The sequence below is a fragment of the Oncorhynchus mykiss genome, chromosome 21 (genome assembly GCF_013265735.2).
Source record: "Oncorhynchus mykiss isolate Arlee chromosome 21, USDA_OmykA_1.1, whole genome shotgun sequence".
NCBI lineage: Eukaryota > Metazoa > Chordata > Actinopteri > Salmoniformes > Salmonidae > Oncorhynchus > Oncorhynchus mykiss.
The window spans coordinates 33,288,834-33,310,811 of NC_048585.1; the positions used below are offsets into that span (position 1 = coordinate 33,288,834).

Sequence of the window (21,978 nt, forward strand, 5' to 3'; positions counted from 1 at the left end):
ACATCTTGAGACCTGAAATGGATTACATAATATTCAGTCATTATAAACTCATATCCATACAAGACCCATGTGCTAGTCAAAACGTTCCCCCTAGTCAGCTGGCTTAGTGAGTCAGGGTGGTACTGACATAGCACCTTTTGGTTCCACACAGATATATGTATTATACAGCAAAGAGACTAACCTCAGCCAGTTCATCAGAATCTGACAGCCACAGACACCTTACACCCACAGGGAACATTATAGCACTACCTGATTCACTCACAGCTCAGAGTTGAAATATAATCATGGCCATTCACAGCAACCACTAATGATCTTGGAGAGGTTTCTAAAAGAAAAGGCAGAGCCTCCCACGGTGTTGAGAGTTTAGGTGTGTGTGTGGTTTCACAGTGGCAGATGATGGATGAGTGTGTGTGTGTGTGTGTGTGTGTGTGTGTGTGTGTGTGTGTGTGTGTGTGTGTGTGTGTGTGTGTGTGTGTGTGTGTGTGTGTGTGTGTGCATGGATTGTGTGTGTGTCCTAGAGTTGGCTGATGTTTTGGCTGTAGGAAGCAGCATCTGTCTGATGGCAGTCTGGTGCATAATTGTAACGGAGCTAACTCATTATGATGGCACTCTCACAAAGACATTACCCTACACACAAAGGACAACCCACTGGCAGCATCCCACCCCGCTAGTGAGGGGGGCTACTAGTCTTAACTAAATAACTTCTAAATAGACAAACTGTTGCTTTGTGCCACAGGTGTGACACTTCCTGGGGAAGCAAAATCACTCAACCTCTGATTGCCCATGAGTCTCTCTGCCCTCACATCGTATCACAGTGATATGCGGAAACAGTAATGCAATACTGACAGTCTAGCTAGGTGATTTCTACTTCCTCACATTGTCTTCGGATGTCCACACAGAATATCAGTCACGTACTTGATTGAGAAATATAGAACAGATTCCTTCTTTTCTTTCATCTCATTGTGGGTATGGGTCTCCATAATCTCGGAAACCTGAACTAAAATATTGCATAATTGTGTCAGAAATCAGATACTCGCAAACAGTAAGTTCTGGGGGGAGATGCATCAAGCAAGATACTTGACTGAGAAGGGAAAGCACCATGTGATAGCCTATATATCTTGTCAAAACCGCAACCTGATGCTAATTCTCATCAAATAAATGGGAAGTCAAATACGTGACAAATTGACTTTAATTTTTTTTATGTTATACTTAAAAAAATGAATTAAATGCAGGACATGCATGTGTGGTTAAAGGATGAGGGCTAAAGGGCCCAAATGCAGGACTATCTAGCACAATTCGGGACAGTTGCTTGCCACGAGAGATTTGATCCTATTATGGTCCCTCTTTCAACACCTCGGGCAAATAGTCTGATCAGCAGGCAGTGAACACTGTGGAGAGACACACAAAAGGACAGCTACACATTTATCAACATAATGAGTGTTCGTTTCCAGTCTGTCTTTACGGTCCATATCACAGATGTAAAACTAATGGAATGCAGATCAAGTTCTAAGTTCAGAAACTTTATTGCCCATTTTAGAGTAAAAATGGAGATTGGTATTTAGATTTCACGTGGTTTGGTGACAGAAACACTGGTGATGGGACTTGGAATGGTCCGTTAGTAGTGAGACAGTTGTTAATGCAGTATGGAGACCCCGACTTTAATAAAAACTAAACTCAGATGATGCTGCAAGGACCATACAGATTTTAGTTTCCAGTCAGTCACACTGTTGATTCAAATAATATTTGAACAGGCCCAACTGTGCATGCACTGCCCATCAGGCAATCCAGACAGACGCAACCAAACACTTAACCATATTTACTTAAACAAATATACTATTGAAGTCACCTACTAATATTGTGTCTAGCAGTGAAAGAAAGCAGCCAACTTCTCTCCGTCTTCTTTTTTTCTTCGTTTTTTGGGGGGAGATCGGGGTTATCACCATCAATTATCTCAGCCGCTCATTTGCTGACTCATTCCAATAACAATTACTAGAGAGGAAAAAGCAATAAATGAATGGACTTGTATTTTAATTAAAAGGGAGTAGGCTCTTAACAGTGGAAGGGATATTAAATTAGATAAACTAGAATTACACAGCCATGCCTCATTGGCAAAGTATAATGGAGCATAAAGTAAATGATGTGTTCAGGAGGAAAGCCACTGTTGTACTATATAAAGACCTCTACTGAAATGGTGGTGGTGGAGGGAGAGCCACCATCATGCTATAAAGAGATCTCTACTGATGTTGTGGTGGTGGAGGGAGAGCCACCATCATGCTATAAAAAGATCTCTACTGATGTTGTGGTGGTGGAGGGAGGGCCACCATCATGCTATAAAAATATCTCTACTGATGTTGTGGTGGAAGATATGGGACCACTGTGTGTGTGTGTGTTTGCGCGTGGGTAAACCTCAAACTCCTAAATCTCTTAACAAAACCAACAGATTCAAATTACGAATAGCGTACCTGACATGTATAGCCGCATGAGGCATGATCTCTCCATCAGAGTTCCAGTTGTTATGGCCTGTGTCGTAGCTGGGATGGGCCATACAGACCTGGTTACAGATCTTCTTCCCGCTGGTCTCACTCGGGTCCACTTCTGAGATCACATGGCTGTGCTTCGGAACAAACCAGAACTCCCGCACACGGTGCACCTACATGAAGGACAAACTGTGGAGGCAGAGAGGGAGGGATGGAGGGAAGTTAGGGCAGGGAGGAATGGAGAGAGGGAGGGATGGATAGAGGTAGGAATAAGGAGAAGGGAGTAAAGACAAGAGGGGATGGATAGAGAGTAGGGAAAAGAGGCAGAAAAGAAGGGGTCAATCAACAGTACCAAAGATCTCAATCTTTCACTGCCCCAGAAAACAATCTCTTTATCCCCCCCATCACTACTCAGTTCTACTCCACAGACTGTCTGAGAGGAGAGGAGCGATTTATTCTCCATCAGACTTACTTTATGACTGGACCTGGTTAGTATTTCTACCAAGTTTCCCCTAAAAAGTTTTCTGTCAAAACGATGAACACACTTAGTGGCCTCTCACTCCTTGTTTCTCTCCTTGGTGGATGGGCTATGCAGATATTACAGAGGTATTATGCAATGAACATCCTACCATCCCGCGTGTGCGTGTGCGTGTAGGAGGATGATGCAAGCTATCCAGAGCACTTTGTAGAATTGGGATATCACTTAGTAGAATTGGGATATTTACGAAAAGTGAGAGCGCAAGAGTGGGAAGCAAGAACATGTCTGATTTGAGGTATACCCCGATTTAGAAGGAGCTGTGTCAGCAAACTAAACCATGAGGTGTGCAAGCAAAGTACAGGGAAACTCTCTCCCACTCAATCTCCATCTCTCTGTGAAAGCTGAGTAACCCATGACATGCAGTACATGGGAGTGACTGAGTGAGTAAGTGACTGAGGCATTCTCCATCTCCTCCTGAACTCCTTGTGACTTTCAAAAGTTTTACTGGCTTGATCCATAATACATTACCTGAGATTAATATGGTTTGGAAAAAATGTGTACTTACTTAGCAAGTAACTTTGCTAAATCTTCTAACTTTTGGGGGGGGGGGGGGGGGGGGGGGGGGGGGGGGGGTGATATCCCCCTCTGATTGAATCATCTTACATCTAATTATATTTTATGATTGCCTATGTCAAAATCAATAAATAATAGCAAAATAATTATCATTAACAACTCAAAGAGTTCCCTACATGGTCATCCTTGTTGGTGTGTCGTATAAGGTGTCGGAGGAAGTCGAGGCGGGAAGCCTCGCGTACTAGGATGAGGTCCGTGGTGCAGAGGATGAGGTCCGTGGTGCAGGGCAACAGGCAGAGCCGGTCCTGGCCTCCCTTGGGCCTTAAACAAAAATTCTGCTAAAGGGCCCTCCTACCTGAACCGTGAGCCATGTCAACCATTTGCCATTGCCACACAGTCACACCTGACCCCCCCCCCCCCCCCCCCCCCCAGTGCTCCCACTACAATCCCCCCTCCTTTAAAATAGTTTCCACCTGTCAATCTAAGAATAAGTAGACCTATACAGACAAAGGTATAAACAAACCATTTTAATGAATAGAATATTTTCTATAGAATCTTAAGATAAGTGAATGTTAACGTGAACATAAATAAGAAATTGTAGAAAATATCAAACGTAGAAAATAATCAAATATAACACTGAGCTTTGGCTCTGCTGCCTGGTAATTAGTCCAGTCCTCACAGTATTATACAATTAGCTTTGTCTATACAATGTAAACATAAGCCTATAGGCTCTGGCTGCATCTGTATGTCTTAAAATAGTAAAATAAAACCTATACAGCTGTGTGATTAACTTTGGTTCCCTCTGCAGTCTGGGCATTTCCAGCCTCAGCACCAGTCTATCTGGACTGTCTGGAAGAAATTGAGAAAGTATGTCACATAGTTAGTTAAGCAGTCATTTACACAAATGCACTTCTGCCATACAATCTTAAATGTCACGAAGAATGTAAACATTTCAATGTTTGAATTAAAATCTTACCATTAAAATATTCCTCTTCTGCACTTTGAGAAAAATCATCAATGATGTCATCATAGGACATGTGTTTCCCCACGTCGTGGTTTATGCTCATGATGGCCAGACCACTCAAACGTTCCTGTGACATGGAATACCTCAGGTTGTCACATTGAATGACGCTGGAGAGACGAAGCATGTATGGGGAGTAAAACTTTTAATAAAGAATGGACATGGAACGAGACAGTAACAGCGTCAGCAAACTAATAATACAGACAAAAAAAACAATTAATGCAGAAGCGGGGAAAAGAGGGGGGAGCGGGAGCAGACGTGACAGTATCCCCCCCTCTAAGGGCGCCACCCGGTGTCCCACCTGGGCGAACCGGCCGAAGCATGGGCGCTGGGCAAGACGGTTGGGGCTTGGAAGCGTGAGAGTCTGGCGAGCCGTGTGAGGCATGGAAGCCCGATAATCCGGCTAAAGCAAGACGCCTGTCAACCCCGCTGCAGAGGGGGAGCCCGAAGATCCGGTGGAGTGTGAAGTTTGATGGGAAGCCGCTGAGCCAACCGAGGCAAGGAAACCGCTCGAGCCAGCCAGGGCGTGAAAGCCCGACGTGCCGGCTTAGGCACCCCCGGGTCCATCGACTGCGGAATCCACCCCGACGTCACCAACAAAACAAAAAAGACTCCTGGACCGGCCGGGCGAACAAGAACTGACAATCCGGCTGAGGCCCGACGGGAACAGACGTGTCACAGGTAGCTTTTGATGAGCTTTAATTTTGAAATGCTCCTCTCTGCTGATGCAACTGTTACTGGTAGGGTGACTGCAATTCTTAGGGCTATCCAAAGGTTAGACTAGAGTTCCTCCAGGTTTTTCTCACAGAGAAAGGAAAGCAGCTCAAGGCAGTCATCTTATCTGATGGAAGATCAGGTAAATTCTGAATCTCGTGTGCCAGATCCATTCCACTGATGTCACAGTTGTCTCTGAAGGTTAGAGTGTTTTCAGCTTCCATGCAGTGAACCTTTAAAGATTCACTGGACATCTGAGAGGCAGTGCGGAAGTTCAGCAGCACTCCATATTTGGTTTTCACCTGGTTGAGTGTTTCAAAACTCTCATCCATGAATATCACAGCAGTGACATGAAGTAGTTGACTTGAAGGTTTTTCAGTGCATCAGTCACTGGTTCATCAGCGACCTCATAGATGAAATGCCTCTTGCTGTTTCTCAGTCTCTTCTGTTTCAGAACATCCTCCACATTCATTTCTTCAAAAATGCTTTTGGCTGTTGTCTGGGTCACAGAGAATCTAGTTTCCCGGTATGTATTGGGGGAGGCCTTTGCATTTGAGATTAAATTCACTGCGAATTTACTGAATTGAGACATATTGGAGGAGCTTGTTCACCTTGTTTGTCATTGTCAGTATCTCACACCATACGACACAGCAAATCAATAAGCGGTAGGACCCAACTTCCTCTGCAAGTGCTTGTGCTTCCACTTTGGCCACAGGATCGTTGATCATCTGTCTGGCTTCCAGTAATGCCTCCCGAACCTCAGAAGCCTGATACCTGATTGCATGAACACTTTGTAGCCTACTCTCCCATCTTGTGTCACTCCATGACTTCACAGTTATGTTCACGTGTTCCTTAAAAACACTCTTAAGTGTGAATCTCTGAATGCTAGGCTTCTGCATCTTTTGAAGATTTGGCAGCATCTGTAATGATAAGGTTTAGAGTATGTGCTCCACATGGGACGATTTCTTTGAGCAGTCTGGCTTGTACTCCTTGGTGCTTGCCCTTCATGTTTGGCCCCATTATCATAAGCTTGCCCTCTGCAATCTTCAAATGGAATCTTCAGCTCGTTCAGCTTATCTAAGATGACAGTGGACAGGTTCAAGCCTGTTGTAAACCTCAACATTCACAAAGCCGAGGAAGTGCTCCTTGATCTCTGGCTTTCCCTTTGAAGCCACACTTCTCAGAATAATTTACATTTTCTCCTGGTGACCAATGTCAGGTGTACAGTCCAAGATGATGAAGAAGTACTTTGAGTCTCTTACTTGAGTCACTATTGCTTCCAGAATCTTGTCACTCACAATCTATATCAGCTCATTCTGTGTGCGCTTCCCAAGGTAATGAGCATGTGTCTCTCCATCTTTAATTTTGCTGAGAAGATTTTCCATAATGGGGTCAAATTTGCTAGCAATTCAACCTCTTTTAGGAAGTTTCCATTATCTGATTGGAAGAGTTTGTCTGATGAACCCCTGAATGCTAGGCTTCTTTCAGCCAGAGACTGGGTGATACGTATTAAACGTGTAAAGACATCTCACCATCTCTTTCTTTCAGCCTCCAAAATGGTCAATTGTATCTGGTCGAGAGTCTGTCCCGACTTCGGCGCTCATCAAGTTCTCTCCACTTAATCATATTGTTTGTGTGTTCAGGACGACCCCCATGGTGTTTCAGAATGGCGTTGATATTTGAGCAGTCATTCACGCCTTCCTTAATTATTTTGTAGTCTTTTGTAGAAAAAAGCTTACAGCTAAAACAATACACAACTTGCTCAGCTCATCTTTCCCCCATTTGACAGCTGTCTCTGTAATAAGCCTGAATGGAAACCTCTTCTAGACTTGTCTTTAGGGTAAGAAAAATCCAGTCCTGGTTTGAATGGACGACTGAGCACTAACTCAGTCCTCATAAAGTCTGTTAAGACTGGGGGCCAATCTGCTGGGGCATTTTGTGGAGCAGCAACTGTTCTATTGATGTGCGCCTATGAGGAGTACTGTCACTCCCATATATTTTCTGGACTGGTCCCCACAGAGGTTGCTGCTGGAAAGCGCGAGGTTAATTTCGTGCACGCACATATGAACGCATGTTCACGCGCAACGCGGTTATCTTTTCCGAGCTGCAGTTTATAAACACCATTGTCCGTTGGCGTTTGTCAAATGTAATAAATAGTTTTATTTCACTCTCACTTTTGTTAGGCACAAGGTCACAGAACACAGCCTTGGAAGTGGCTAGCAAGCAAGCAAGACACAGACAGATCAAGAGATGCACTACCCAGCTAGGTTAGCAAGACAGACAGACTAGAGAGAGATGCACTGCAAGCTAGCACATCAACTGAACGTTACTGTTATTTGCTGACATCAAACTTGGAGAGGAGAGAACACAAGTTTACCTGATTGCTGTTCCCACAATTCACTCTCATGGTGTTTTGTTCTCTCTTTTCGTGAACAGAAGGATACTTCCACTTCATCCTCTCATCGAAGTTGTAAACATTGACACCCCCTTTGATACAAGGGGGAGGCGGGCCCTAGCGTAATTTGCAGGGTTCTGGCAACAGGCCTCTTGGGCTGCAAGGACAGGCACAGTTCATGCCGGCAGCGTTGATTGCTAGGAACTTCCCCCGGATCAACCGCCATACACAATCACCGCTCGTCTCAATAAACACAAGGAGTTGATCGATTAAATGTGTCATTCCTTTGGGGAAATTCTTCCTGCATTGCTGTGCCTGTAATACAGGAAGTACCAGCGACTCACTCAATACGGAAGTATTGATAACGTGGATGCTACACTACAGGACTGTTTTGCTAGCACAGACTGGAATGTGTTCCGTGATTCATTTAAAGGCATTGATTAATACACCACCTCAGTCATCGGCTTCATCAATAAGTGCATTGATGATGTCGTCCCCACAATGACTGTACATACATATCCCAACCAGAAGTCATGGATTACAGGCAACATCTGCATCGAGCTAAAGGCTAGAGCTGCCGCTTTCAAGGAGTGGGAGACTAATCCGGACGCTTATAAGAGATACCGCTATGCCCTCAGACGAACCATCAAACAAGCAAAGCTTCAATTCAGGATTTAGATTGAATCCTACTACACCGACTCTGACGCTCATCAAATGTGGCAGGGCTTGAAAACTATTACGGACTACAAAGCGAACCCCAGGCGTGAGCTGCCCAGTGACGTGAGCCTACCAGACGAGCTAAATGCCTTTTATGTTCGCTTCAAAGAAAGCAACACTGAAGCATGCACAAGAGCACCAGCTGTTCTGGATGACTGTGATTTCGCTCTCGGTAGCCGATGTTAACAAAACCTTTAAACAGGTCAACATTCACAATTTCAATCACACTCCACACTGCCCTTTCTCACCTGGACAAAAGGAACACCTATGTGAGAATGCTGTTCATTGACTACAGCTCAGCATTTAACACCATAATGCCCACAAAGCTCATCACTAAGCTCAGGACTCTAGGACTAAACACCTCCCTCTGCAACTGGATCCTGGACTTCCTGACGGGCCGCCCCGAGGTGGTAAGAGTAGGCAACAACACGTCTGCCACGCTGATCCTTAACACTGGGGCCCCTCAGGGGTGTGTACTTAGTCCCCTTCTTTATTCCCTGTTCACCCACGACTGCGTGGCCAAACGCGACTCCAACACCATCATTAAGTTTGCTGACGACACGACAGTGGTAGGTCTGATCACCGACAACCATGAGACAGCCTATAGGGAGGAGGTCAGAGAACTGGCAGTGTGGTGCCAGGACAACAACCTTTCCCTCAACGTGAGCAAGACTAAGAAGCTGATCGTGGACTAAAGGAAAAGGTGGGCCGAATAGGCCCCCATTAACATCGATTGGGCTGTAGTGGAGCAGGTCGAGAGTTTCAAGTTCCTTGGTGTCCACATCACTAACGAACTATCATGGTCCAAACATACCAAGACAGTCGTGAAGAGGGCATAACAACAGCCCAGTACATCACTGGGGCCAAGCTTCCTGCCATCCAGGACCTATATAATATGCGATGTGAGAGGAAAGCGCATAAAATTGTCAGAGACTCCAGACACCCAAGTTATAGACTGTTTTCTCTGCTACCGTACGGCAAGCGGTACCGTAGCGCCAAGTCTAGGACCAAAAGACTCCTCAACAGCTTCTACCCCCAAGCCATAAGACTGCTGAACAATTCATCAAATCGCTACCGGACAATTTACATTGACACCCTCCCTTTTGTACACTGCTGCTACTCGCTGGTGGTTTGTTACCTATGCATAGTCACTTCGCCCCCACTTACATGTACAGATTACCTCAACTAGCCTGGTACCCCCGCACACTGACCGGTGCCCACCGCCTTGTTATTGTTATTCTTATTGTGTTACTTTTTATTATAGCCTAGTTCGTAAATATTTTCTTCTTCTTGAACTGCACTGTTGGTTAAGGGCTTTTAAGGGCTTGTAAGTAAGCATTTCTGTCACGGATCCCTTCAGAACTTTCATTGCGCACACCTGTCCCCTATTCCCACTGATTTGTACTGGCATAAGTGTGCCCTTTGGTTTCCACTGGGCTGTCGATTATTGTTACAATGTCCGTTGGTGTGTGTGAGTACCTGTGCTGTGAGTTTTGGGCTTTCGTGCCCTTGTGGATTACGCATATGATTACGTGTCTCGTCCCATGTGTTAATCATTGTGCGCGTGTGTCTTTATTCGAGGTACTCCTCGCTCTATTGTTTGGGTTTCAACCCTGTGTTTTGTATACGTGTTTGTTTGGTCTTTGTCCCCGTGCCCTTACACGGCACGCCGTAATTTGGGACGTAATTTTCAAAAACTATCACGCATTCCTGCGCCTGTCTCCTGAATCATTGTTATCAACGTGACAATTTCACTGTAAAGTCTAGACTTGTTGTAATTGGCGCATGTGACAAATAAAGTTTGATTTGATTTGTAAAATGCTAGTAAAATATAAACACTCTTGTTAACTCTTTGGGGTACTCTAAAATCAGGAACGAGGCTGGACAAAATATTATGTGTTATTACACTCTTGTGATGCCACTAGGTAACACTCAGGTGAATCAAAGTCTTCTGCCATTCAATTAGTGGTTGAGTGGTTTAATGGGGGATATACAGTAACTCCAAAATGCCTGAGTGTTTTACAATATTATATCTGATCGCAGGGGGAATATTATGTGATCCGAGGCCATAAAAGCTTAATTCTTCTTCTTCTTATCTCATATAACAAAATCACAGGAGCTAAAACCTGAACCAACATGAAGTCCACGGGGATTAAAAAACAAATCATTGGGTATGTGTCCCATTTAATTGGAGGGTAAATGATTAGATGTCTTAAAAACGACCAATCTGATTATGATGAGACATTTACAAACTTTATTGTGGGACTTGGCATTGTCTTAGCTCGGGAACCTCTCAAGTGTCCCTTACACATTAGTATTTTGGGAGGCTTGTTTTCAACGAGGCACCCAGCCGGTGTCTTGCCCCATTGTTTAAGCAGTTGTTGGAGATTTCCTTGCCAAAATGAGCGCAGCAAGTTCCCCGCCAACTCTGATTAGTGGGGTTCGGTCTCCCTCTGTGTGTTTTGTGTGTGCGCGTGTGTGTCCCAGCTCCACAGGAACCTGTCGCCTCAGCCAGCGCTCCAGCCAGCCTCGACAGAGAAGCCTGAAATTAACACCAATTAGAGTCCCAGGAGAGGAGAAAGGGGATCTCTCTGTGGCTCTCAGTAAACATGACTTATCCTCCTATCTGCTGCTCGGAATAAACAAATGCTGGATGAGAAGAGAGTTTCCAATTTCCCAATAGTGGGGACTGTAGTGTGTGTATGTGCGGTGTTAGTGAGTTTGGGGGGGTAGATAATGGTTTGTGTTGAGAAGAGTGGGCTGTGAGGAGTGTGTGTGTGTGTGTGTGTGTGTGTTCAACACCAAACTGTCTACTCTGACTGTCTGTAGGGTGTCATGGCAGTGAGGGAGAGACAGACAGACGAGGGACAGACGTGGGGACAGGAAGGACATCATGCTTATGACTGGATAATGGGCAGCTTTATTAACAGACATGGCAACCGGGAAAAGATTACACACAGCACAGACTTACAGAGGGATATAACCTCTTACCCTTGTCAGAGTCCTCTTCAGCCATCTAGCAGACATGATCCCCTAAGAGGGGCTGCCTATTGTTGGCAACCTGCTCATAGATATGGCACCCAGTTCTGCACTTGACCTTGTCTCTAAGGTTCCCCAGGTTTGTCCTCAGTGGGCAGGAAAGCGACAGTCCCTTCATAACAGAAGCAGTTGTGTGGCTTTGGAAATCATGATGGTGACATTGTGTGAAATATTTAGTTTTATCCACTCATTCCTCCCTTCCTCTGTTGGTCATATTTGGAAATAGATTTTTTTTTCAATTACATAACATAGTAACTAATAATAATACCATTCTTACATTGTTTGACTGCAATTGTGACTACATTTTAATAATGTGGTAATTACATTGTAATAACAATTATAACTCCGTTATTTACCTGAGAGATCGTATCTGGGAGGCCCCATCCAGCACTTCCTTTCGCAGTCCGTCAGGAGGTCTCCGTAGAAACCGTATCCGAGCAGCGAGACTTACCTGAGGAAGGTGTTGTTGTGACGGACAGAACACACGTCCATGAGTTGGGAGTCACCTGGAGGAGGAACAAACAGAACAGACAGAAAGACCGACAGAAAGGGCCTTATTCAACGGAATGGAATGGAATACTGTCACAGAGCACTCAAAATAGAATAGTATTGGAGTCAGAGTCGGGGTGAATTCCAATTCAATATCAGTCACCCCCCTCCCCCCGTAACACTGCTGCTAATCTCTGTTACTTTCTATGCATAGTCACTTTATAGTCACTTTAATAACTCTACCTACATGTACATATTACCTCAAATACCTCGACAACGGGGCCCCCGCACATTGTATATAGCCCTTCTATTGTTATTTACTGCTGCTCTTAAAGTTGTTATTTAAGTTGTTATTCTTATCTCTTACTTTGTTTTAAGGTATTTTCTTAAATCTGCATGGTTGGTTAAGGGCTTGTAAAGTAAGCATTTCACTGTAAGGTCTACACCAGTTGTATGTGACAAATAACATTTTAATAGATTTTTTATTAGCCAGAAAAGAGGTGATATGTATCAGAGCCAAAGAAAGATATCATAGCCAGTGGGTCTGTCTGGGTCTGGTCAATTAGCACTCACTACACAGTAAATGAGGGGAAAGTGAGACGCAGACCCTGCCTGGCACTTGAGAGAAATGTTCAGTTTTACTTTGAAATCTCTGATTTTATATTATGGTAATAGGTCTCTATCGACCGTGCACTACCGTTTAGCCGGGGGACAGTAATTTCAGGCATATCTGTCACAGTTTGATAATTCACTATCTGTTGAGACGCACCAACGACACCAAGACAGACTGGTGAGGAGACAGACTTATTTCCTATTTCCATCTCTACAGCTAGACAGCAGACTGATGCTAGGTGTGCTTCCCAAATGGCACCCTATTCCCTAATAGGCCCTGATCCAAAATATTGTACTATATAGGGAATAGGGTGCTATTTGGGATGCAAGCTAGATGTTTTCAGCTGACTCAGTGAACCGTGACAGAGCAGAAAGCAGCCAGGGAAATCAGCCCTGCCATTTACAGATGGACACAGAGATAAGTACGAAGATGAGTTATCTTCCTCTCTTCATCATTGCTTAGTGATCACACTCCTCCCTTTTCATATTGCTCTTATGAAGAATCTTTGACAATGACACAGCAGACTGACTGGTTTGCTTCTCCAATACTTTCTGAAAAGTTCTTGAATTTAAATGAAAACTTACTGTAGTGCTACAGACTGGTTTACACTTCCTTATTTCTTACTCAAGTGAAGACATCTGAATGAAGGAAGCCTGGCTGCCTTAGGTGTGTAACTGTGTGAGCCAAGCATGTATTCATGATCAAACAACAAATCTTAACAGCCAGCCAAAATATTCACAGAAGAGAGGAAACTAGCTACTCTCTCAGCTAAATATATCCCTCTGTGGATTTCCAGATTCTTATCGAAGAGATATTTTCTGCAGTTTTGACTCACTTCCTCATTTGAATCTTTCTAAAGCTTCTCTCACTATCTCTGTCTGCCTAACTAACAGACTAACAGTCAAGGTTCAGTCATTTACCTGAACATAGTACCTAGAAAATATGTGATAAGACAATGTGTTGAATTACACACAGCCACTAGGTATCTAAGTAGGTTACCTGATAAAACTGGGGGGACTTGGATACTCTAACCAAGGCTGTATGTGTGCTGTGTTGCTCATATTAGTCAGTGAATGTCTATTTGATACTGAGAGGTTTTGTTCGCTATCTTACGACATGTCTACTTAATACATCATTATTACTTTGTGTTATTATTATCAGCCTCAAAAATTATATAATGATTGATTGATAGGTAACAATATTTAAAAGGTTTATACAGCCTGAGCAGTGGCAGCAGAAGAGGCCACACTTGACCTCATGAAACCTGTCAGTGAGAAACCAACCAAGGCAAATGCACAACAAAAACTGTGATACTGTGAGTCCTTTTCTCTAGATAAAGATGTCAACTGGCTTGTACTTTGGTGACAAAAAATGATTTCACCTTCATCTGACTGACCGGGAAAAGGCTGTAATTCTGGACCCCAGCAGCAGCAGGCACTTGATGCTAAGAAGTAGCATTAACCTATAGAATCACTGAAGCTATAGGAAAGGGAATGGGGGGATACCTAGTCAGTTGTACAACTGAATGCCTTCAACTGAAATGTGTCTTCCGCATTTAACCCAACCCCTCTGAATCAGAGACGGGGGCTGCCTTAATCAACATCCACGTCTTCGGGGAACTGTGGGTTTGTCACGACGTCTGCTGAAGTCAATGCCTCTCCTGCGCTGGGTTATGTTAACCCGTATTGTTATTTCGTGTTCACTTTGCTGTGTTTTACGTTCGCCTAAATAAAAGGCTCCGTTGGCTACCCAATATCTGCTCTCCTGCATCTGACTCCCTTACAGCCATTTACGCATACCTGACAGGGTTAACTGTCTTGTTCAGGGGCAGAATGGCAGATTTTTACCTTGTCAGCTCGGGGTTTCAATCCAGCAACCTTTCGGTTACTGGCCCAATGCTCTAAGGCCTAACCAGCTGTGATTGATTCTCCTCCTCTATCTTCAACCTTAGGTATTGTGAAGTAATGGATTTTACGGTGGTGAAATATATTATTTTAAAATGTGTCAGGCAGCACAACAGGCCCCCTCTTAATGCAGTTTTGAGTGATAGAGTCTTCACAACCCCCTGTAGGACTCCGTGTCCCGTTGCTATTGGGATTCCTTCCCGTAACTCAGCAACAGCCAGATAACAGAACATGGGAGCTGAAGTTAGCCACTGTGAGAGTCAATCATAGCCATGGCCACTAACAGTTGTAACACAGTCTATGGGCTATAGCTGGCCTTTACCTTACCTTCTCCCCTTCTTTCCTCTTCTCCATTTCTCTCCTCCCTTCCCCTCTCTTCTCCCCACCCCTCCTCTCTCACCTGCAGGGATGATTCCAATGCGGAACACACATGGAACCAGGTCCTGGTTCGATTGGTTCTGGTCCACTCTGGAATCACTCTGGGCCCAGGCCGTGGACAACCTCACTGAACATCCCGTCCCCTCCCACACACACCACCCTGATCAGGGACACACACACCCACGATGCATGAAAACCCTACTTTGAGACCAGCCTTAGAGTGCCTGCTGGTTTTTGTTATTTCCCTTCAATTTGTGTCCTATTAAGACCTAGACAACCAGGTGAGGGGATTTCCTAACTAATCAGTGACCTTAATTGATCAATCAAGTACAAGGGAGGAGTAAAAACCCGCAGACACTCTGTCCCCCTAAGCTTTCGTCTTAATGTTGTTGTTGCATTGATGCTGCCATTAATGTCCACTTTGCTCTCAGCAGTCCCCTTTCCTCAGATATGAATGCATTGTGGTTGGACATGGACTGTTTTGTACGGAGATCTTCACTTAGTCTTTTGCACCAACAAAGTCATTTCTGACCGAGATAATAAAGTCTATGCCAGGTGATTGAAGTGTCTTCCTGCAAGGTCTAAAACTCACCCGTCACATTGCTTCAGATCTACCTCCGTCTTCAAGTGATCCCTGGCATGATTGGCACTCTCCGTAACTATGGCAACAAGTTATATGGTCAGTATTAGAAACCCATGACGAATATCTCACAAGCTTGTCAAGATGTTGCACATACAACACAAAATAGTTAAGCCAAGAATCCTGCACACAGTATTTCTCCTCCCATTGTCTAAAAGGAAAAAAAGGTGTTCCAACTAATGGTGAAATGCCCACACCAATTAAAACACCTTGAGCTATGGGGCTGGGTCCAGACTTAAGCCCATGACGGTTCTATGGTCGGGAGATGCCAATACACTGGCAACTCCAGTTCTCGGGGCCTGATTGGTGTCACACTTTTGCCCCAGCCCCAGCTAACACACCTGACTCCAATAATCAACTAATCATGATCTTCAGTTTAGAATGCAATTAGTTTAAATCAGCTGTGTTTGCTAGGAATGGGGAAAGGGTTAAACACCACTCCAGCCCCTGAGGACTGGAGTTACCCATCCCTGCCCTAGACGATCCTTGATCTTCCCAACTTATGTGATGCCTCCCCCTGCCAATACCCTAGACCCGTCAAACTCAACTCTGGACCTCGAAGCCAGTTCCAGTACTCATTTTCATTATTCCCCTCTAATCAGGGTTCACAATTTAGACCTGGCATAACAAGTGGGTGCAATTAATTATCAGGTAGAACTGAAAATCAGCAGGCTCAGGACCTCATAGGGTGAGTTGAGTACGCCTGCCCTAGATGATCCATGATCTTCTCAAAGCATCCCACGAATCATAGATGTGTTTGGAATGGATTCTCATGTTTATCGACTATCACAGCTTCCATTAGTGTTCCCTTGATGGATGGTGCTATAAATAAAACCATATTCTTGGGAGTGGTTGGCGGGTATAGGCTGTTTGCCAAGTCAACAAATAAATATTTGCCGGCCATAAATGCTCATTTGTTATTTAAATGTTAATGTAGGCCCTATGACAGTAAGTCACTGATCACGTCGGTGGAGATGGAGGCTCGGGAGAAGAGTGGTGCTGCTCTCTGCTCGTAAAGCCACTTCCCACGCTGTTTTCCACCGTAGGGATTGATGTACACTAGCAAGCGTTTCGGTCGGCTGCCTGCAAAGTGAAGAAGAATCTGGTTTGGTCATTAAAACGGAGGACTCAACATTTAGTTTAACGGATGGTAGTCTGTGACTGTCTGACAACTTCATGAAGTTTTCATTAACCAACAAAACTTTACAGAAATGCTCCGTCATCATCAAACGGAATTCCTCTGACTGATTCTCTCAATGTTCTATGGGAATAAATTGTTGGGATATTGAAGGCTAGATGAGCAAAAAGCATTGGAAAGGTACTTCTTTGTAAGATGCTAAATAGTATGCTAATGGTTTGGGTAAATGGTCCCACTTTACACAGACAACCCATTTATAGGGTTAGGCCTTCATAGATGTTTCACAAATTATGAACCTTTAAAGTTGGCGTTTGTTCAAAGTAGAGCCAGTAAAACAGTCTGCATTGAAAGAGGACATACTGAGTAGTGAGAGCTGGTTTTTGATGGTCTGGACCCACTGTTGACGCTGTGCCTCATCCAAGCAATGGAAGATGATGTCTACACCGCCAGCAGGGATGTTTGGTCCTCTCCATGTAGGACACTATAATTAGAAAAAGGTAAGAGAAATAGAGAAAGAGAGAGCGATAAAGACAGAGACTGAAAAACTGTAAAAAGTCCAGAAGGATTCTATCATTCCAACAAAAAAATGAATTTCTGTCTTGTTAGGGTAGATTAAACAAAACAAAGATTTCTGCCTCCACAAACCATCTCATGACAGATGATGTATCCCTCCCCTACCTGTGAATGCAGATGGATACAACAGAACTTTATGCTTCTTTCGACCATTTTAGTTTGTTTGGTCGTCTTCTTTGGTCTCTCTGGCACCAACTATCTCAGACACCAGGAGAAAATGATGGTCTGCTGTAAATGTTAAAAAACAACCCAGAAAAACAGTTTAGTGGCCCATAATAACACATCAATTACAGAAAGGACAGTTTACCTGCGGTCAGGATTAACAATTCAACGATAATAGAGATATGATATTAAAAGGCAAAGATAACCTGGGGTTAACTTGGGCATATTTTTAGGGTCTTATTCCCAGTGGTTGTATGACTTAAATCAAGGCACATTGTATCTGTCTTGGGACCATGTGAATGCTTGGAATGAGCCTTCCTGTTTTGTTGACCTTCCTATGAACAGGCTGTGGGCACTACAGTTTGCGTCACTGGATGCCAGTAAACATCTCATGTGACTGTGACATACTGGGGGAAGGGTGACAGTGGTTATGGCTTTGCTCAAGGGAGTGGAGGGTTTAGACCAGGCACTAGGTGACGTTAATCATCTACCTCATAGTCATACACAGTTACCACCTAACGCTGACATACATAAACGTCTAGGTCTACAGTACAGCCTAACCTGCGTCATGATGAATGCTATTGGAGGAAGTTAGCTGACACCATGAAAATGATAGAGGGCAGCAAAACAACACTTGAAGAATGGGTGCCCTCTGGATGAATTTGCACTGCGGGTGATTTTGTTTGGCCCCCAAAGTCCTGACCCCCCCCCCCCCCCCCCCCAAAAAAAAGTGTTTAATTGTTGTTGTTGTTGGGCATAAAATACAATAAAACACCCTGAAATAAAGAGATATATGTGAACGTACACAAATGTAAGCAAGGTTTGAAATCATTGTTTTAGTCAAAAGTTATATCTGTTTGGGAAATATGTTCTGACCATCCTCTCAGGAATCTAGTTGATTGAAACCTGACATTTGTGTGTGTTGTACCTTTTAGTGTTGTGATATATGCAGTCAACCAACTTACACCCGCTTGGTCAAGTAGTATAACAATTGGTTATATTTTTATTTAGCCTTTATTTAACTGGGCAAGTCAGTTAAGACGGAATTCTCATTTACAATGCCGGCCTACACCGGCCAACGCTGGGCCAATTGTGCCCAGCCCTATGTGACTCCCAATCACGGCCGGTTGTGATACAGCCTGGATTCGAACCAGGGTGTCTGTGCCTTAGACCGCTATGCCGCTCTGGATAATATCACACATTATTCTCAACATAAAGAACAATGGAGCTTTTGAAACATTCCAGTACTGACAATGCTAAACAATGTGAAGGGCGGTATTGCTTGTACATTCTCCAGTATATTAGCAACAGTATATCAACAGGAGGGGTTATTCTTTAGTCACATGTGGACTCTGATTAGTGATAGCAGAGAGATGGGACGGGTGACTCAAGGTTTACAGCCCGTCATAATCATAAGGTCTTGGGCTGAATCTGTTGTATCACTGTGACGCTACGACTCTATGTATGACATGATGGAATAAACCAAACTTTGATTCACTCCACTAAAAATATAATTAAATACATTGATCAAACACTATGCTAGGCTCCTATTTTTTTGTTCAAATGGGTCAAATAAGAGAGGTGCCTGAGAATCAGTCAGGCCGTCTCTGGGGCACCCCAGTATGAAGACGACAACCCTCACTAAACTGGGTAAGTGGAAAGTTCCGCTGGAACAATGGCTGACATTCCAACGGACCCAAAGATGCCATAACGCCTAAGAACAACAAAAAAATCTGGTCAGCAAGAAACTGTCAAAGTGAGGATAAGTGAACTACAGTGTCACGTGTGCATTGCCTGGCCTCAGTCTTCTGTGACTGGGTCTTCCTCTTCAAGATATGTCAGCATTAGGAACTGATGATTATAGAGCAGTAAAGCCTCTAAAGCAGGCGGCTAAGTAAGCACGGCCTTGAATCACTGACTCACCTACCAGCACAACTGACTCACCTACCACGCTGAACACACAAAACAATTACTGTTGCTGGACAGTATGTGACCTGACCTGATGGTGTGACACAGGTTAGAAAACACAGGAGCTTTTTACACACACAATTCACTGGTCTGGCACAGCTATAACCAAGAGAAGTTGTCTGACAACTACTGTGTATAGAATGCACAGGATTTCGAGATTGTATTGGCACCAAGACCTAACTGGGACCCAGAGTTTTTATAGTCAGGTCATATGGTCAGGAAAAACAACTTAGTCCTAATGAGTACAGTCAAATATAACCAAGGGAAGAAGTGTGAATATTATCTCATAATATCTGGCTTATACAAACATCCCAAAGGGGGAATTGGCAGTCCTCCAGCTACAACTAAAATAAAGAACAAATCCATAAAAAGGTGAGCTGTGTAAAACAAAGCATGGGTTTTTTATAAAGTACCAACAAAGCAGTTTTTAACCTCAAACCCATCTAGGAGCAACAGTTGCAACGCTCACTACTGAGTTCCAAACTGCCTCTGGAAGCAACGTCAGCACAATAACGATTCGTTGGTAGCTTCATGAAGTGGCCGAGCAGCAGCACATGATCACCACGCACAATGCCAAGTGTTGGCTGGAGTGGTGTTAAGCTCGCCGCCATTGGACTGAAGCAGTGGAAACGCATTCTCTGGAGTGATGAATCATACTTCACTATCTGTCAGTCTGACAGATAAATCTGGGTTTGGCGGATGCCAGGAGAACTCTACCTGCCCCAATGCATAGTGCCAACTGTAAAGTTTGGTGGAGGAGGAATAATGGTCTGGGGCTGTTTTTCATGGTTTGGGCTAGGCCCTTTAATTCCAGTGAGGGGAAATCTTAATGCTACAGCATACAATTACATTCTAGATGATTCTGTGCTTCCAACTTTGTGGCAACAGTTTGGGGAAGACCCTTTCCCGTTTCAGCATGATAATGCCCCCGTGCACAAAGCGAGGTCCATACAGAATTGGTTTGTCGAGATCTGTGTAGAAGAACTTGACTGGCCTGCACAGAGCCCAGACTGCAACCCCATCAAACATATTTTGGATGAATTGGAACGACAACTGCGAGCCAGGCCTAATCGCCCAACATCAATGCCCGACCTCACTAATGCTTTTGCTGCTGAATGGAAGCAAGTCCCCACATCAATGTTGCAACATCTAGTGGAAAGCCTTCCCAGAAGAGTGGAGGCTATTATAGCAGCAAAGCGGGACCAAATCCATATTAATGCCCATTATTTTGGAATGAGATGTTCGACGAGCAGGTGTCCACATACTTTTGGTCATGTAGTGTAGGTTCAGATTTGGTCCAGTCCGGTCAGTCTGTGGACGTTAACATCAAGGCCAGGGGAACTGACCAAATCTCAACTACTTTTAACGTCAATCGGTGCTCAGTGGGTGAGGATGCTGGTTGAAATAAATGGAAAGACAGATGGCTAATGGGTAGGTGTCAGTAAGAGCTGGGAGAGGTGACATTAACGAAAGAGAGATTGTCAAACTCTTGGTTTGACCACCAGACAACAGAAAGATTAAAAAAACAGTTATGAGCTGAACATAACAGTATGGCAGTGGAAGGGAGGACAGTAGAAGGTGACTCAACTGTGGTTTGTGATTTCCCATTAACCAATTCAGTTGCAGTAATTCCGTTTAGGATTTTTTTGTAATTCCGTTACCAATTTTGGTAAAATAATTATGAATTTTAATCACTTAATGATTAGTAAACAAAGTTAATATCCGTAAAATCACTATAACTAAATGGTTATAGTCTACCATTATTTGTTATTTTCATTATCCTCCCTCCTCTTGAGGGAGAGAAAGTAAAAAATATACTAAAGGTATGTGTGTTTTTGGTAACGGAACTACACGGCACAAGGTAAACAATTTCTACAAAATGACATATAAGTGTTGATGTTAGTTGTCAGGGGTTTTACATCAACATTATTGTGTTTGGATGTATTTCTGAAACTGTTTAATACTTTTTCTGGTAGATGTTTTCTATGATCCCTTTCCCCTCTATTCATCCAGAAATCAAAGCCTTTACTTATGCTTAGTTTTACTGGATGGAAAATGGTTGAAAAATGTATCTATAGGCCTCCCGGGTGGCGCAGTGGTTAAGGGCGCTGTACTGCAGCGCCCAGGCTCTGTCGTAACCGGCCGCGACCGGGAGGTCCGTGGGGCGACGCACAATTGGCCTAGCGTCGCCCGGGATAGGGAGGGCTTGGTCGGTAGGGGTGTCCTTGTCTCATCGCGCACCAGCGACTCCTGTGGCGGGCTGGGCGCAGTGTGCGCTAACCAAGGTGGCCAGGTGCACAGTGTTTCCTCCGGCGCATTGGTGCAGCTGGCTTCCGGGTTGGATGCGTGCTGTGTTAAGACGCAGTGCGGCTTGGTTGGGTTGTGTATCGGAGGACGCATGACTTTCAACCTTCGTCTCTCCCGAGCCCGTACGGGAGTTGTAGCGATGAGACAAGATAGTAGCTACTACAACAATTGGATACCACGAAATTGGGGAGAAAAAGGGGTAAAATTAAAAAAAAAAAAAAAATGTATCTATGCCTGCATTTTCGAAACAATATAGACTCTCAGCTTTCATTTGACACACAATTTGATATGCACCTATGAACTTCATCTGTTGGTGCTCAGGGGTCCTTTTCAATGGAAATGCCCTAATGAGTTATTAGCCAGGTTAACACCCCGACTCCCCAGGCCCTTGT

At 44.1% G+C, this 21,978-nt stretch overlaps 1 long non-coding RNA gene across 1 annotated transcript; it reads right to left on the bottom strand.

Moving 5' to 3' along the window:
• Positions 1–11,382: 11,382 nt before the first annotated feature.
• LOC118942783 lies at positions 11,383–15,533 on the bottom strand. The gene is made up of 4 exons (XR_005038435.1): positions 15,391–15,533; positions 14,821–14,958; positions 11,771–11,920; positions 11,383–11,526 (listed from the first exon to the last, which is right to left on the bottom strand). It is a non-coding gene; the product is annotated as an uncharacterized LOC118942783 (long non-coding RNA).
• Between the last annotated feature and the right edge of the window lie 6,445 nt (positions 15,534–21,978).